Genomic DNA, 7,060 nt, shown 5'->3' with positions numbered 1-7,060 from the left:
TTGGAACCACAGAAACCAGGGCTCAGTGTGTAACAGAGATTCCTGTGTCCTGTTCGATCTCTTCCTTTCCATCTTCCTCTTGCCTCCACCTTTACCTCCTTCCCTAGTCCTCTGGATGCAAGTTCTCTCCTCCTACATCGCCCCTCTCTAGGCTTTGTGACTTGGAACTCAATCATTTTAGAAACGACAGGGCTTACTGTGTTCCCATGCTGGATGCTGCCCCTTTAAAATCAACCTTAAGTTGGAGGGAAGAGAGAACCAGGTCTTCTGCCTTTCCTCCCAGAGATAAAAGCTATTCTTAGCAGTCAAATCGACTTGGCATTTGGGGAGACTTGTATTTTTCTCCTTCCCACCCCAGGGGTTTTGCCATTGCAATTCCTCTTCCTCATAAAGAAAAGATGAAGGGGATAAAGAGAAGGGGAAAAAAGGAAGGACGGGCACCATCGCTGCTGCCCCAGTAGGCTCTTCTCGGGACTTATTGTGGAAGGCTGGTCCGGCTGGAGCACCCTCACCCCAACCCCATAAGACCGGTTTAATTCTAGCAGTCATTTTTCAGGCAAAAAGACTAAAGGCCAAATGAGCTCCCTTCAGGCCTTTCCACAGCACTTTGTATGTGGCACGTGTTCATTAAATATGTTTGCTCAGCCAGCCTCCTGCCTGTACCCTCATTAGGGTGGGTCTCTCAGGACCGCCTTCACTGGGCATTTAAGGCCATGGCAATCTGTCAGGGCATTTAAACCCCAGCATTAAAGAGCAGGCTTCGGAGAAACCAGGAACTAGGGAAATAAAATTTTTTTTAATTTTAAAAAAGGAAAGGAAAAACATGGATGTGCAAAGCTCAAGAAGCTTACGTAATCCGATTCCGCTTGGACCCAGATGGTGAAATTCTGCAGAGCGGCCAGCAGGGGGAGCTCAGGCAGTGTGTCAGAACGCCGGCGCGGAGGTTGCCTGGAGCCAAAACTCCGCACAAACAAAACAATGAACCTTTGTGGTTTCTCTTGGGTTCTTAATCCAGGCCGGCTCAGTCCAGGACGGCCTGATCATCATTGTAGGGGACTCAGTTAGCATCTCGCAGAACACCGATTTCATAAGTCTGTCTGCCTGCCTCTGTCCCCCAAATTGTTTCCTCTGTGTTCTGTTCGACCTCTAATCCTTTTTCTCAAACTCTCTCAGTAACCCTTTGTACCTCTTTTTATAATTCTTGTTTTCTCTGAATCTGTGTTTCTGTCTGTGCTTCTTTCTTGTTATTTCTCTGCATCATCCTAGGTCTGCTAGTCACATAAATGAAAAATAAATGGAGATGAACCCACCCAAGAGCTGAGCTTTGAAAGGTTTTGAGATCTTGCAAAAACTAATACTTTGATTAAAATGTATGCTGTGCCACAAAAGTGGTTCATTCTGCCACTACTTAGCTGTGCAGTCACGTCTTTCATGTCTATTCTCTAGTCTCTGTCCTCCAGGCCTGCTGCCCTTGCCACCCTGCAGTCTCTCCACTGCCATTGGTTACTGCTAAGCTGTTGCCCACCTCCCCCAACTACTGACCTCCAGTAGTTGTCTCCCTCCCTGACCAACAGGACAAGGTTTTCCAGGTCTTTTAGAGAAGATGCCCACACCTGAATAGCTGAACCTCTAGTGACATAGTGTTTCTTACATAAGACCCAGCCCCTCATTTCCAGAACATGAAACTCTTGTGGGATCAGGGGCTGAGGGGCTCCAGGGGAGAAATAGAGGGACTCAGCTTTGCACTCTACATGGAACCTCTTATTATCTAATATTCAGGTGCTGGACTGGATCTGGTCCACTCTGTCGCAGTATCTTCATTCATGGTGACTTTCTCTCAGGGATCTTCCTCATTGTATTTCTTTCCAGACTGACCCTCAGGGACCTTTAGTTTATCACACAATCTGTATATCTGAGTCTGTGGGGTAACAACCAAAAGATTGAATTCTTTTTTCTGGGCTTTTGAGCCCTGGAGATTCAAGAAATGCAACTAAGTATGTTTTAAGGTTCCAGAGCATCCTGGGACAGTCAAGCACCCTGAGCATTTGATGGAAGGCAGCTTTGCCTGGAGCCCAGAGAGGCCAAAAGAGGACCCTGAGCATGCACAGGATACAGATAGCTCCTGGGCCATGATGCTCAGCAGGAGCTATATCAGTTCCAGCCCTAAGTACTGTGACTATGGCAGTGGCAGTGATGTATCCTCATTTCTACACGCTATAGTCTCTACCTCCAAATCTATTCTGTTCTATCCAGGGTCTCATTATTTTTAAGATCCAGTCGTATGTGTCCCTGAGAGGTGGATTCTAATATTAGATCTGGTAGGACATGATACTCTCCAGTACCTTAACTTTCAGTACCTTAACTCTTGTTATCTTAACTTTCTTTAAGCCTCCTGGATTCAAGGATGGTAGTGGTGCTACGATCAGATCACAGTTATCTCTGTCCTGCTCAATTCTTGGTAACCATCATCACTTCCTAGTTCCAGAACCTGTTTGGAACCAAGTTTAAGACTAAAGTAGGGAGTAGGGGGACAGACAGGCAATGCAATTTAAAGATATTTACCACTTTCTTGCCCTTTCTAGGCCCGGCCATACAGAGAGTCTGAACAAGACATAGACCCTGTCATCAGGGAGCAAATGCTTCTATTGGAGTGACCCACTGTCTCTCTGATGGGAAAAAAAATGAAACTGCTGCAGAAAAACCCAGCACTGCAAAGTGCTAACATCATCAGGCAGGTTGCCTCTGCAGTGCAATCTATAATCTCTGTGACTTCCAGAACCAAAGAATTGCTATATGAGTTTCTAAATTAGGCTTTGCATTACTTTGGAAATTAACAAAGCATTCCTGCCCACAGACTCTGTTCCCAAATTAAACATTTTGTGCTTGTACAGCTGTTCAAATGTTGGTGAACTGAAGATGAAAAGGTTCTTAGGAAGGGAAGAGAGGTGGGTGCCTAATAAGGGGAGGGGAGCACTGCGGGGGAGTTCTTGGAGGGGGAGCTGGAGGTCAGGTAGCAGAGATTACAGAACAGTTGGAGAAGTTTATAATCCAGTTAGTGAGCACATAAAATGTTTTTTAAATTATTAGATCTAGATAAATGTAGGTTGAGGGGGCCCACTATGATCAAGTATTTAAAGGCATACTTTTAAGTGGAAAACTTGAGAAGTGGCTATTCCCTTCCTCTAATCAGTAGAAGCCAGAGGAAACAGGAAATAAACAAAAACTGCTAAGATGGCATCTTAAGGTCATTGTGAGGCCCACTTTTCAAGATCTGACAACTGTTAAACACTAAAATGGGTCACAGAGGATGGCTGTCACCATGGCTGTGACTCTCCTCCAGAGGTATTTATGGAAAGAACAGAGCCTTTGTGTTCCACAATGCTGCAGGTAACATCCAGGGTAGAGACAGAGGCATGTCCTGGATGAGCTAGCTCCCCAGGTTCTCTTCTAGACTGGGAAAGAAAAGAACTCTTATGGCATTAGAGGCCTTTAGCAGCAGCTAGAGAGAAATGGACAGATGAAAGGCCCACGGTCCCCACTGGCCCACCTCTCACCAACATGCCAGAGACCCTTCATTAAGCCACCTCTGTGTCATTTGTTTCATGAACTTGTACCTTGATCTTTGCTTACAGGGATGTGAGCCATCTTGGCAAATGTTTTTTTGGAAAGCCTTTGCTCACAAAAATTCTGTCCGCAATATTTGGATTGGCTACCAGGCCTCTCATTTTCTACACAAGTTGTTCCCAACTTATCTCTGGGTCTCTTCCAGAAAGGCATGAATTATTTGGTGGTGATGTAACTTGAAACCCAGATTCCACTTGGAAACCATTTTCATAGAGGTTGGCTGGGTGGTAAGGAATGGAAATGGGGACTGGAGAAGAAGAGAGTGAAGAGGTTTAAAAAAAAATCCAGGTTTAGCCAGATAGTATTTTCCATGCAGCTGAGGGAGCAAGAGGCCCTGCCTTCAGTAGACAAGGCCCCAGGGCTCACAGAGTCAGAGAGCTGTGCTGGGCACTGGTTGTCTGGCTCCCCTGCGGTTCCAGAGCATGGCCCTGGAGAGGCTGTCCTCTGGTCTTGGCTATGACACCTTTTACCTGTATGGTGCTTTATGGTTTCAAAAGCACTTTCACACACTTGTCTTATTTGATCCTCACAATTATGCTATGAGAGAGGTAGGACACAAATTATTACCCCCATTTTAGAAATTAAGAAACTGAGGATCAAGGCAGTCAGACAATGTGCTATCACACAGATAGCAGGTGGAAAGCCAGAACTCCAGCCCAGGTCTTCTAACTTGAGCTCATTTACTCATCCTTGTGAGCAGTCCAGTGTGCCTTTGAAATCAGAGAATTCTGGACCTTCTCTCCAGAAAGATAAACTTGGAATTTTTAGATGCTGAAACTCAACATAGACTCCAGGTAAAATTCCCATACTTTCAGCCACCCTTATGAATTCTTGCGAATGTATGCATGCCTTGCTTCCCTGACCAGACTGCAAGCTCCTTGGAGGTTCAGGCTGTGTGTTTTCTCTTCCTTCCCATTAGCTCTCATAACTGTCACAGAGCCAAGCACCTAGCCAAAGCTGTTGCATTGCCAGGAAGAGGTAAGGCAAAGTAAAGAAAGCAAACTAAGTAAGTGGGACAGATGTCCATTTCCACATTTGACCACTTGTCCTACAAGAACTGGTATCCTTGTACATGTTCTGTCCAAGACAGTCATCTGCCAGCCACACTATTTCCCAAATCCTAGAATAAGCAGTTTCCCATGGTGGCAGCAGTAATATCTTCCTCCTCGACATAATTTTCCAGGCACAAGATGGGCTCACAAGCATGAAGAGGTAACAACCTCAGTGATCTCACACCCCAGGATCCTGATGTCAGTAAAGAAGACAGACTGGCTGCCTTAGCTGGGGGATAGAGGTGGGTCCATGGGAGGGGCTGTAATGAGCTTAAATTGAGAGGGAGGGGTGGCAGTGAAGCAGGAGCAGCTAGAGCATCCAAGGAACACTGCTGAGGACATGTGGGTGACCAGAAGGAGAGAGTGCCTTCTGGCAGTGGGAGGGGTAAATGTGCCTGGGGGATGCCTCAGTAAGGCGGAGCCCAAGGCCAGTGACATTCTCTGACCACAGTGTTCACTTGGCACCAAACCTCAGGGCCATCTTGCTTCATCTCCCTAGAACTCATCAGCAACTGTGACTCCAGTTTTCTCACCAGAGCTACAGGGAGGAAACACTCAGTGATAATCCAAAGGCAAGGACAATTGACTAGTTAAACACAGATGGCCCCAGTTTAAGACCTTTGCCCCATTGTTACCCTGCCACCTCTTCGTTACCCTGGATCGCAAGTCCTTACTTTCCCAGGTTTGGTGGAGAAGGAAAAGGATTCCAAGACTGTTGTAAGCAAGCGGGGCCACTCCCAATAAATGAGACCATCCCGTACCCTAGGGACTGACTCAGTTGAGTTTCACTGGTCAGAGGAATCTGAATTTCAGACAAAGGAGGTCTCTGTTTCTTACTTTGTAGATAACAATGACTCTACTATGAGAACAATTCTAGGGTGATACAATATTACAGAGAACCAGGACCCTAGAGATTATTACATATTCATCCAACAACCTCATTGACACATGAGGGGACTTAAGAAAATGGCAATGACATCAGTGTCCAAGCCAACCAGGAAGTTAGTGAAAGAATCTGCACTAGAACCCAGAGGTCTTGACCCAATACCACACTAGCCCTTCTCCTATCTTACCCACCCTGGCCCTCTTAGATGGCAAAGGTTTCCACCCAGGGGCAACTCTGAGCAACCAAGGAAGGAAGGTCTGAATTTGCGAAACTGCTTTGTGGAAACTACTGCTCTTTAGGAGACCTTCTTATGTTGCAGCCAGCCCTGGGACTGTGTCCTTGCCTCCCTGCATCCTGTAGGGAGAGAGAGAACCGAAATTTTTGTTCTAAACGCCCTTCTGGCCACCAAGCCTGCCCCCTCTGGCCAAACCCAGTACCTGATTTCATCCTAGTAGATCTCCACCCACCAGTCTTGGTGCCTCCTCCTGGAGCAAAGGGGCTGATACCTTGTCAGGTACAAGTTGGAAGTGGAACATGTTGCACAGACATCCCATAAATGCTCTACAAGTGAATAACTAAGGTTCCACATCTCCTACACTGCCTCTAGTTCACACTTCCAAAAGCATCCAGCAAACTTGCGTTCAACCTGTGGATCAGATTAGGTCAAATAAACAGATATTTATTGAGGTATTATTGGAAAGCCAATGTACAGGTGCTGAGCTCTACACAAAGACATGCCCGAGTCCCTGCCTTCAAAGGACTCAAAAGCTAACTAGGGGAGACCAGGTGATATTTCATTTTAAGTTAATATCACAAGGTAGCGATACAAGAAGTGCCACGAAGCAACAAGTAACCATTTGCAAAATTACTGGAATAGAAAATCTGTGTGTTGGTACACAGGAAAAAACACTGTGAACTGAACGGTTCAGGGAAGCTTGTAGAAAAGGAAAAACCTCATCAGGGCTTTGAAGGATGGGTAGAATTCAAAGGAGTGGAGAGAAGGTTTGAAAGAGCATTACAGAAATTGGTAACTGAGAAAAGATGCAAAAATAGGAAAATGCAAGGGTAGTAAGTAAAGATAATTGCAATAGTAGATGATGCTTATCATGTATCAGACACTGTTCTCAGCTGTTGCATTATCTCAGCTAACATTAATTCTTCTGATTCTCATGCAGTTCAAATTAGTACCATTATTATCGCATTTTTATAGTCAAAGACACTGAGGCATAGAGAGGCTTAAGTAATTTACCTGTGGACAGTGCTTATAAGTGACTGAGCTGGAATTTGAGCCCAAAGGCTACACATTTGGCCACTGCTTCTCTCGTTGTGGCTAGAAGGGTTGATTTCTTGGAAAGGTGTGTTGGTGGCAGATCATAGAGGATCTGGAATACTACGTTACAAACTTGGACTTGACTTTGTGGTCAAAAGGAGAAACAATGAAAAGTTTCTGAGCAGGCTGGCACCTAAGTGGCTCAGCTGGTTAAGTGTCTGACTCTTA

The sequence above is a fragment of the Leopardus geoffroyi genome, chromosome C2 (genome assembly GCF_018350155.1).
Source record: "Leopardus geoffroyi isolate Oge1 chromosome C2, O.geoffroyi_Oge1_pat1.0, whole genome shotgun sequence".
In the NCBI taxonomy this organism is placed as follows: Eukaryota; Metazoa; Chordata; class Mammalia; order Carnivora; family Felidae; genus Leopardus; species Leopardus geoffroyi.
This window is presented reverse-complemented; position numbering follows the sequence as displayed.